At 38.6% G+C, this 9,311-nt stretch overlaps 1 pseudogene; it reads right to left on the bottom strand.

The window, feature by feature from the left end:
* Window positions 1-1,323: 1,323 nt before the first annotated feature.
* On the bottom strand, window positions 1,324-8,952 carry LOC130420403 (guanylate-binding protein 1-like; annotated as a pseudogene).
* Window positions 8,953-9,311: the final 359 nt, after the last annotated feature.

Genomic DNA, 9,311 nt, shown 5'->3' with positions numbered 1-9,311 from the left:
GGTTTCAAGCAATAGACACAAAACAAGAACAGGTCATATGCAAAGAGTGCCATAAAGTTGTTTTGGCACCACAAAGCAACACAACAAACCTCTTTAACCACTTAAAAAAACACCATAAAGTTCAATACGATGAATGTATGAGGGCCAAGAAATGCGTTGCAAAGACTAATCATCCCACAACATCAACTCAGAAATCCATCGAAGCGAGCCTCTTTAGCGCATCACCATACCCATCCACCTACCAAAGACACAGTGAAATAACGAATGCAGTCGCATTTCATTTGGCTAAAGACATGTGCTCAATAAATACGGTGACAAACGAAGGCTTCAAATTCTTGGTCAACACTCTGGATAAACGATACGTGATCCCCTCGTGTAATTATTTTTCAAAGGTGGCACTACCTGCGATGTACAGAAAACGCAGAGGGGAAATAGAGCGTGATCTTGCCAATATAAAGTACTTTGCAACTACAACGGATCTGTGGTCAAGCAGGACAATGGATCCGTACATGAGTTTGACAATTCATTACATCGATGAGGATTTTGCAATGCAGAGTCGATGCTTGCAAACATCTTTTTTCCCACAAGATCACATGGGAGAGTCAATTGCCCAGGGCATGAGGGAGGCGATGGCCTCTTGGAGCTTGCAGGAGGATCGGCTTGTCTGCATTACAACAGACAACAGAGCTGATGTGGTGAAGGCAACTACTCTAAATAATTGGACTAGGCTTCAGTGCTTTGGCCACAGACTCCATCTTGCAATAGGTGAGTAAAAGTAATATAAAAAAAATATTTTAAGAATTGTATATTAAGTAAAAAAAATATATATTAAAGAAAAATATTACAATAATTGTATATTAATTAAATATATATATAATTAATTGAAATAATATGCTATTTGTGATTATTAATTGGAGTTGATCAGTACTTATTTTGCTAATGTGTGTGAATATGTTACTGATAATAACAATAGTAGCTTAATATAACAACAACTGTTATTTCTGCTAGTGTTAAGAAACCAAAACCAAACAGTTTTACTCATGTTGTCTGACATAAGATTTAACTAACTTTAATCTTGAACAATATGATTCGGGTTGTTTATCAAATTTGTGGTTTAATTTTACATATGATTTGACTTGTTCATGTTCTTTTTTAGAGAATGCAATGAGAGATCCTCGGATTGATCGAGCAGTGGGTCTCTGCAAAAAGCTGGTAAGCAGTTTCTTTTACAGCTGGCGACGTAAAAAGCAGCTGACGGAGGCACAAAGAGAACTGAAGCTTCCAGAGCATACACAGAAGACTGAGTGTCCCACAAGGTGGGGATCAAGGCAAGCAATGATTGCACGAGTCCTGGAGCAGCAGAGGGCGATTTCTCAGGTCTTGTCCGTTGACAGAAAAGCCAGACACCTCATCCCTATCTGGCAGGACACAGATGTCCTTGAGGCCATAAACAAATCCCTCAGCCCTCCATTGGAATTTCCTGATGCGCTTTCCAGTGAGACGTGTGTCAGTGTTTCCTTTGTGAAGCCAGTCCTCCACCTTTTCAGATCCTCCATCTTGAAAGTGAACGATGATGAGACAGACCTAACCTGCACCATCTAGACAAAAATCCTGAGCTATCTGGATGAAAAATACAATGACCCTCTGACACAAGAACTGCTTGATATGGCTTCTGCGCTAGATCCACGGTTCAAGCTCAGCTATGTCAGTGAGGACAATGTTGCACCAATTCATGCCAGACTGACTTCTGAAATGGCGAGGACTGCACCTGCAGCCATGGCTGTAAGTAAATGTATATAATTGCAGAATATATGACAAATTAATGCTTTTAAGTGGATTAAAATGATATGAAATCCAGTGGCTTAATGTAATGTCTGGAAATGAGTGTTGAATATGTTTAGATTATTAGGGCTATTTATTAATCATATCTTATTTACTCTTCAAGGAGATGGGCCCAACAACTGATCCCCATGGTGAGACTGCTGAGGATGCACCCACTACAAAAAAAAAAAAGACCTTGGGGAGTTTCTTCAAGACTGCTGAGGGAGCAGCGGCAGCCACACAAAGACTCAGTCCTCTCCAAGAACAACAAGCTATATCTTCTGAGCTACAGTCGTACCTACAGTCAGGTAACCTAGACAGTGAGGAGGACCCGCTAGACTGGTGGAGGGAACATCAGAGACTCTTCCCACGTCTCTCAAAACTGGCAAAGAAATACTTGTGCATCCCAGCCTCAAGTTCTCCCTCTGAGAGGGTGTTCAGCACAGGGGGGAATGTGGTGACCTGCCTTCGCTCATCCCTCAAGCCAGAAAATGGCTTGATTGTTCTGAGTGTAATCTGGATGGAATCTTTGACAAAAAACTTTAATTATCCCATCTGTTTAATCAAAATTATGCATTTTTGAAGAAACTTACCCACATCTACGGAGTGATAAAAAACGAACAAAAGAAGATAGAAGAATACGGTTTCTTTTGTTTAAAAGCTGAGACTTTGTTCTTTCATTTGACATATTGTTTGTCCATATATTCTGTACTAAAAGTGTACTGTGAGCCATTAAAGTTGGGTGAAAATGTCAAAAAATGCAGGCGTAGGCTGGCAACTTTTTTTTTAAAGGCTGGCGGGGAATGAGTTAAACTTGTGGACATTTTGGGACTCATGTCAAAAGGAATGCAGAAACTTTGAAGCTCAATATCTTAAAGATACAGTTTGTAGAAATCGCAGCTAGAGGGCGCACGATCAAAACAACAACAATCGCATAGCTTGATGGCGCTGTGTAGCATGGAATGCTGGGATATGTTGTCTTTAACTCCTCCGTTGATACATCAATCAGACGGGAACGAGAAATCATGCTAGCGGAAGAGGTAAAGTAATAAAGTTTTATAAATGTTGTGTTTGATGAAATCCAGTATTTATCATAAAACATGGTTTAAAAATGTAAATGTGCAAAGAGAACATCTAATGCAAACACTGACCACCATAATGGTGACAACTTTTTGACCAATGGGATCATTATCAATCTCAACAATAACTTATTTTTTATTGTTTCTAATAATTGAATCTGTAATGCTGTTTGTAGAGTTGCTCAGAACTGGATAGATTAAATGTCAGTTGTAGCTTTTTGTGGAATGATGTGTTTATCTTTCCTTCATTGATGTGTTTTTTAACAGCATGTGTTTGTGTTTAGTGCTTAATTATCTCTTAATTATTGACTTAATTAGCTTGATTAGTTTCATAATCACATAATTCATGCATTTTACATAATGCTACATTGCTCTGAAGACTGTGGTTTACTTTCTTGAATGGCTTGCGTCTGTTCTCTATGTTGCTGCATCATCATAAGCATAGACTCCTCGTGTCTCTTGTTGGAGTTCTCCATTATCAATGCAAACTGTCTATCTCTGTTACTCTCAGCCACAGCGTTCTGTCTCATAGACTCTTTAATCTCTTGTGTCATCCTGTCTGCTTTGTCCTTAAAACCCTTTTCCAGCAGAGCAGCTTGCTCCTTCAGTTTACTGTCCATGGCACGCTCAGCCTCTTCTTTCTGAAGCCTAATCTCTTTATCCATCTTCTGCTTCATCTGTATCATCCTCTCTTCATTACTTCGTCTCTCTGCTTCCATCTTCTCCACTAGTTGCCGCTCCTCCTCGTCTTTAGCTTTGATTTCCTGGTTCAAGAGGGCTGCTTTCTCTCGTTCCTCTGGTCATTTATTAACAAAACAGAAAGAAAATATGGTTTACAAATACACAAATAGTTACAAATTGAACTGATTTTGAATAAATCAAATATAGCATTACTGATCTTGATCACATTGATACTGTTCTAATAATGGCATGAATAGCCACCCTAAATAACGGGTCCAATTCTTTGACCCTTGAAAAAACCTTTACCATTTCACCATCATGGAATTCTGAGGATCTATCAGATTTTTTTGTCACAATTCACATTCTTAAGTGTGTTGTTTGTTAAATGTGATGTTTTTTTAACTCTTTCACCGCCATTGACGAGTTATTACGGCCATTAGTGTTTGTACTGTTGTACAGCAGGTGGCGCTATTACACACCTTTGGGAAAAAATTACAGAATCCCAGAACCTAGACATATATTTCTTATTGTTTTTTAATGATTGTTCTGAGTGTAATCTGGGCGCAATCTTTGACAAAAAACGTTAATTATTTCAGCTGTTTAATCAAAATCATGCATTTTATAAGAAACCTACCCACATCTAAGGAGTGATAAAGAAAAGAACAAATGAATATAGAAGAATATGATTTCTTTTGTTTAAAAGCTGAGACTTTGTTCTTTTATTTGACATATTGTTTGTCCATATATCCTTTATGGAAAAAATGTACTGTGAGCCATTAAAGTTGGGTGAAAATGTTAAAAAACGCTGGCTTAGGCTGGCAACTTTTTTTTAAAGGCTGGCGGGGAATGAATTAATTTTGGGACTCATGTCAAATGGAATGCAGAAACTTTGATGCTCGAAATCTTAAAGGTACAGTTTGTAGAAATCGCCGCTAGAGGGCGCAGGATCAAAACAACAACAATCGCGTAGCTTGATGGCGCTGTGTAGAAGCGTGGAATGCTGGGATACGTTGTCTTCAACTTCTCCGCTGATGGTACCGCTGATACATCAATCAGACGGGAACAAGAAAACATGCTAGCGGAAGAGGCAAAGGAATAAAGTTTTATAAATGTTGTGTTTGATGAAATCATTTAATTTCATTATAATGAATAAGACTCGAGTAATGTAAGGTTTAAAACTAAATTGTTAGTCAAAGAAGTTACTGTAATTGTGCAATTCGATGCTGTGATAACACTTCGAAGTTTTAAGTGTTCAAATCAATCATAGTAAAAGTTATGTTGAACGTACCCACATCATTAGCAACAATGCTAGACTGACCAATTGTATACACTACTTCCGCATCTGTCTACGACAGTGTCACACAGTTGCTACGTCAGCAACTAAACTTCCCCGGTCCACTGTATAGAATGCCGATTTTTTCAGGATTTAAAAGCAGTTTAAAACATTTGAGATATTGTACTCACTTGGAAAAATAAATTATATTGGCCAATTGGTTTTTGGATATTTTTCTGCAAAATTCTAACAAACTCTACCTTTTAAAACTGCCCAAATAGAACCATATAATTTAAGGTGGCAATTTGGTGATACTTTTCGTAGCATTTTCAACCATATCAGCTGTAACATCATCTTGTCCATGTCCTTCGTCGTTCAACAGCACAAGGAAACTTGTACAAATTCACAATTACACATATTAGGATTTGAAAGCTTTGAGACTCACACCCATAAATTTTTTTTCCTTCTCAGCCAGTTTTTTGTCACCCTGCCGAATAGCTTTAGAATCCACAGACTTCTGTTTCAAAAACTCTCTTAGGACCTCTTCAGCCTATCATACAGAAACAATTGATAATTAGGACGACAGTGAAGAAAGTCTTCATATTTCTGTAATGTGTTTAGATAATGAATATAGAACCTTGACTTCTTTAATGCTATGGCTGATGTATTTCTCCACAATGTCCTCCAGATCATTGCAGAAGAGATCATAGCCACGAGGTTTGGCATAGAACCCTTGCTTGAGTTTTTTTTATAGTGTTTTGAGTTTTTCGGTCATTGTTGCAGAGAGGGACGACAGACGATTCTCACAACTTCTCTTCGAAGCTTCATCATTATGGCTAAGTTATCCATCAAATAGATGATTGATGTTTTCCTGCAAACATAACATTTTCAGAGGACCTTTTACTTATGCAAACTCTGACATCTGTTCATGCCATTGTACTGTGAAGAGATCTGGCCTACCTCTAGAGATTTTAGGTACTTTCCATCAGTGTCTCTGAAAGAGCGTTTCATGAAGGTTTGTGTTGCCATGCTGCTGAGATGTTGGTGTTCAGTGGACAATTTCTCAATTCTCAATTGTTGCCATAGCAATCACAGCATTCTCCATACATGGCACAGCCCACTAGAGATTGTGTCCACATACATTGTTGCCAGATTACCCAAAATTTAAGAGAAGGGAAGAAGATCAGAAACACAATGATAAAGAAAAGAGAATCACAACTGAAAGATGAACAGTTTATAGTAGATATTTTATTTTTTACTTACCCCTGCCAGTGACTGTGTATCCATCTTTCAGCATCTTCACTTGGCTGTCCTGAAAGACAAACTTGCAGAAACAATTTGTGAACTCCAGGAATTTCGAATCAAGGTCAGCAGGATCCAAACTCTCCAGACGAGACACATTCTCTGGAATAGTTGGAAACGAGAAAGTGAAGCATGTCCTAGAAGGGAAGAATTTTTGGATGCACTCCCTGGGCAGATTGTACTCCATTATTTTTTTTAGAAGTGCCTAGAAAAGATGAACACATTCTGTAGACCAGTGTTTCTCAAAGTTTTACTGCAATCCCCCATGGGGTAAGGAAAGGGTTCAGAGCCCCGCCTGTCCCCAGTTGCCCCAAGAAAATGGTAAAAATCTTAAGGTCCACTGTCTGTCTTGGTTTGTCTGCCGGTGCCAAATTTTCTATTTTTCTTTTCATTCCATGTCACATACTTATCCATTGCTAACTTTTATTCCCGCTACTGCCTCTCCACATTCAATTATTTGTTCCGCTTCAATTAATATTCCGACGTGAAATCACTCTCGTATGCTACTATGGTTCCATGTGAAATTTACATTGCAGTCTGATGTTGCTCTAGGTAAGGCTGACATTAAAATGTGTCGTTGTTTTTCTTTGAGTGTATTGTAATGAAATAAAGGAATTAATAGAGGTGGGCTCAAATACTACCAAATTTCATCCAGTTTGTCGGGCCACACTTATTATGTCTCTATTCCCCACCAGTGAGGCCCGCCCCACACTTTGAGAAACGCTGCTTTAGACCCTCACATTTCATATATTATGAAACTTAAAGTACTACCTCCATAAACTAGGACTTATATTTTGGGAAATATACTGATAGTGATTTGCAAATAATTTGAGGGAATTTTAGGAGTTACCATGTTTAAGCTTTAGAGCAAACTCTAAGTACTCATTCTCTGTTGCATCTTTGCCATTGATCTTAAGCTCAAGGGTAAAGTCTCTCACTGCCCAGATGAATTTAGGGAAGAACTTCCCAAAATGGCTTGAATCATCGGCATCCTCTTCTGATGATTTGACCTTGATGCAGTCTGTTAGTTCAACAACAAATCTGAGAGTTTGTTCAGGCATGAAAACAAAGCAACTGTCTAAAACAACTCAAGATGCATGGAAGAAAATATGTTACTTCTTGCGTAAGAACATTTTAAACACTTACTATCACAAAGCCTAGCTATGTAGGAAACCATGCCATCAGTAAAAGGCAATTGAAGGCACACCATGTTCATTTTTGTCATATCATATGACAATCAGTCTGCATGAAATCGAACACCCCTATGGTACATGATGCCTTTAACAGGCAACACAATGATTTAATATTTTAATACAAAACTTAACATAATGTGCCTTGAAATTGCAGATGAATATATGTGGTTTTAATCAATTTACTTTATAATACATTTGCATGTCTCATTATTGGACACAAAGAAAAGGGAAGGGGTCAACTCCTGACTTCCTCTCATAATACACTGTACCCTTACATATGTGCAGGTTCACAAGTTCGCCTATGAAGATGATAACAATAGAGCAAAGGTAGAAAAAGGTACACAGCAAAACCTCCAGTGTTAAATGAACACTGTTATTCATGTGTTCATACAATTATCACTCAGAGGGTTAAACAGTAACACTGAAGCAGAGTTAAAGTTAATGAGATAATTAATGTGATTAATGAAGTGATGATTGATAATTCATGATGAACACCTGCTGATAACAAAAACAATCACTTAAGAAAACGTCAACAAGAAGAAGTCACCCTTATAGTGTTTTGTGTTTCCTTTAATTTGGCTCTTAAATTTGATATCTATTTGTAATAAGCAGTAATAGTGTGTTGTAGAGGCACATTTATATCAGCCAAACATGAGCTAATTATCTTGATCATAGCTACTGTATCATCTAAATTACAATGAACATAGGAGACATGTCAAATTCAGTCTTAATATTCTTACTTTAATTATGTGCCACAATTGTCTAATAAAATGCTTTTTTGAAATTTGCACATTTTCACAGAATAAAGATACATAATATTTTAGCTGCAATGCATACCTGGTAAAAAAGTCATACATGACTCACAGCATGCATGGCAGCTAAAATAAAATATACAACTTTTGTCTCCATTGTTGAGATTCATATAGCGATTATTCATGTCTAATTGATTCAAACGGTTGGCTTTTTTTTAATCTATTAAAAAAGTGTACTTTCATTATAAAATATATTACAGTGGTGCTGTTTCTCAGAGTCAGGAACTCAAAATTAAGTCTTCTACACTCAGCTTAAGAAAGTCATAACTGTATCAAATACCATAAATAAGTGGACAATAATACTTAGCTTTGTTTTACTGTTATACATGTGCATTATTAACACACTATTACAGCTAACCAAAAATAAAGTAGAGAATTAACAATAATAAGAGCATAACTAAAGGAAACACTAAACACTATCAGGGTGATTTCATATTTTTCATGTTCTCTTTCGAGAGCGGTCACTTCGACATTGCGGAGAACCGCATATGAAACTCCTCCCCTTTTTCACTTTTCCTGAAGTCTTATTGGAAAACGCCAGTAAAAAAAATTGTCGCAAGAATGCAAAAGTATGCAAATACTGACGAATCCAGACAGTATAAATACAGTGCATGTGCCGACAATCCTCAGAATCTTCTTTTTAACCCTGCCATCGTTGAAGACGCAACTGGATACTTCTTCACCGCATCCGATGGCTTCTTTCTGTTGTCTTTGCGCGGGTCCCATTGACCCGCAGGATACGCACGAGCACTGCATTGCCTGCCTGGGCCTGGCTCATGAGGAGGCTGCATTCTGCAAGTCCGATTGCTTGCACTGTGCGGACCTGCCGGCGTGTGCCTTGAAAACTCGCAGGAACATCGCTCGTGGAATAATAGGGTCGAGGCTCAGTGCCACCAACTAGGCGCTGGTGGGTCTACCCATTACAAGGGGGAGCGGCTACGACACTGCTCCGGGCCGCCGTCCTCTGCCGTCACCTCATTCCCTTGTCCTCTACGTCGACGAGAGTCTTCGTCCCCCGCCTTCCGTCGCGGGCGCCATTTACTTCGGCGCTGAGGAGGACGATGAATCCATGTCCATCTCAGCTTCGGACAAGGACTGGGCAGGATCGGAGCGGGATCGCCCCGACCTAGAGAGCACCCCGGACCTCCAA

This window comes from Triplophysa dalaica, chromosome 5 (genome assembly GCF_015846415.1).
Source record: "Triplophysa dalaica isolate WHDGS20190420 chromosome 5, ASM1584641v1, whole genome shotgun sequence".
NCBI lineage: Eukaryota > Metazoa > Chordata > Actinopteri > Cypriniformes > Nemacheilidae > Triplophysa > Triplophysa dalaica.
The sequence above is the reverse complement of the archived record's forward strand: the minus strand, read 5'-3'. Positions and strand labels throughout refer to the sequence as shown.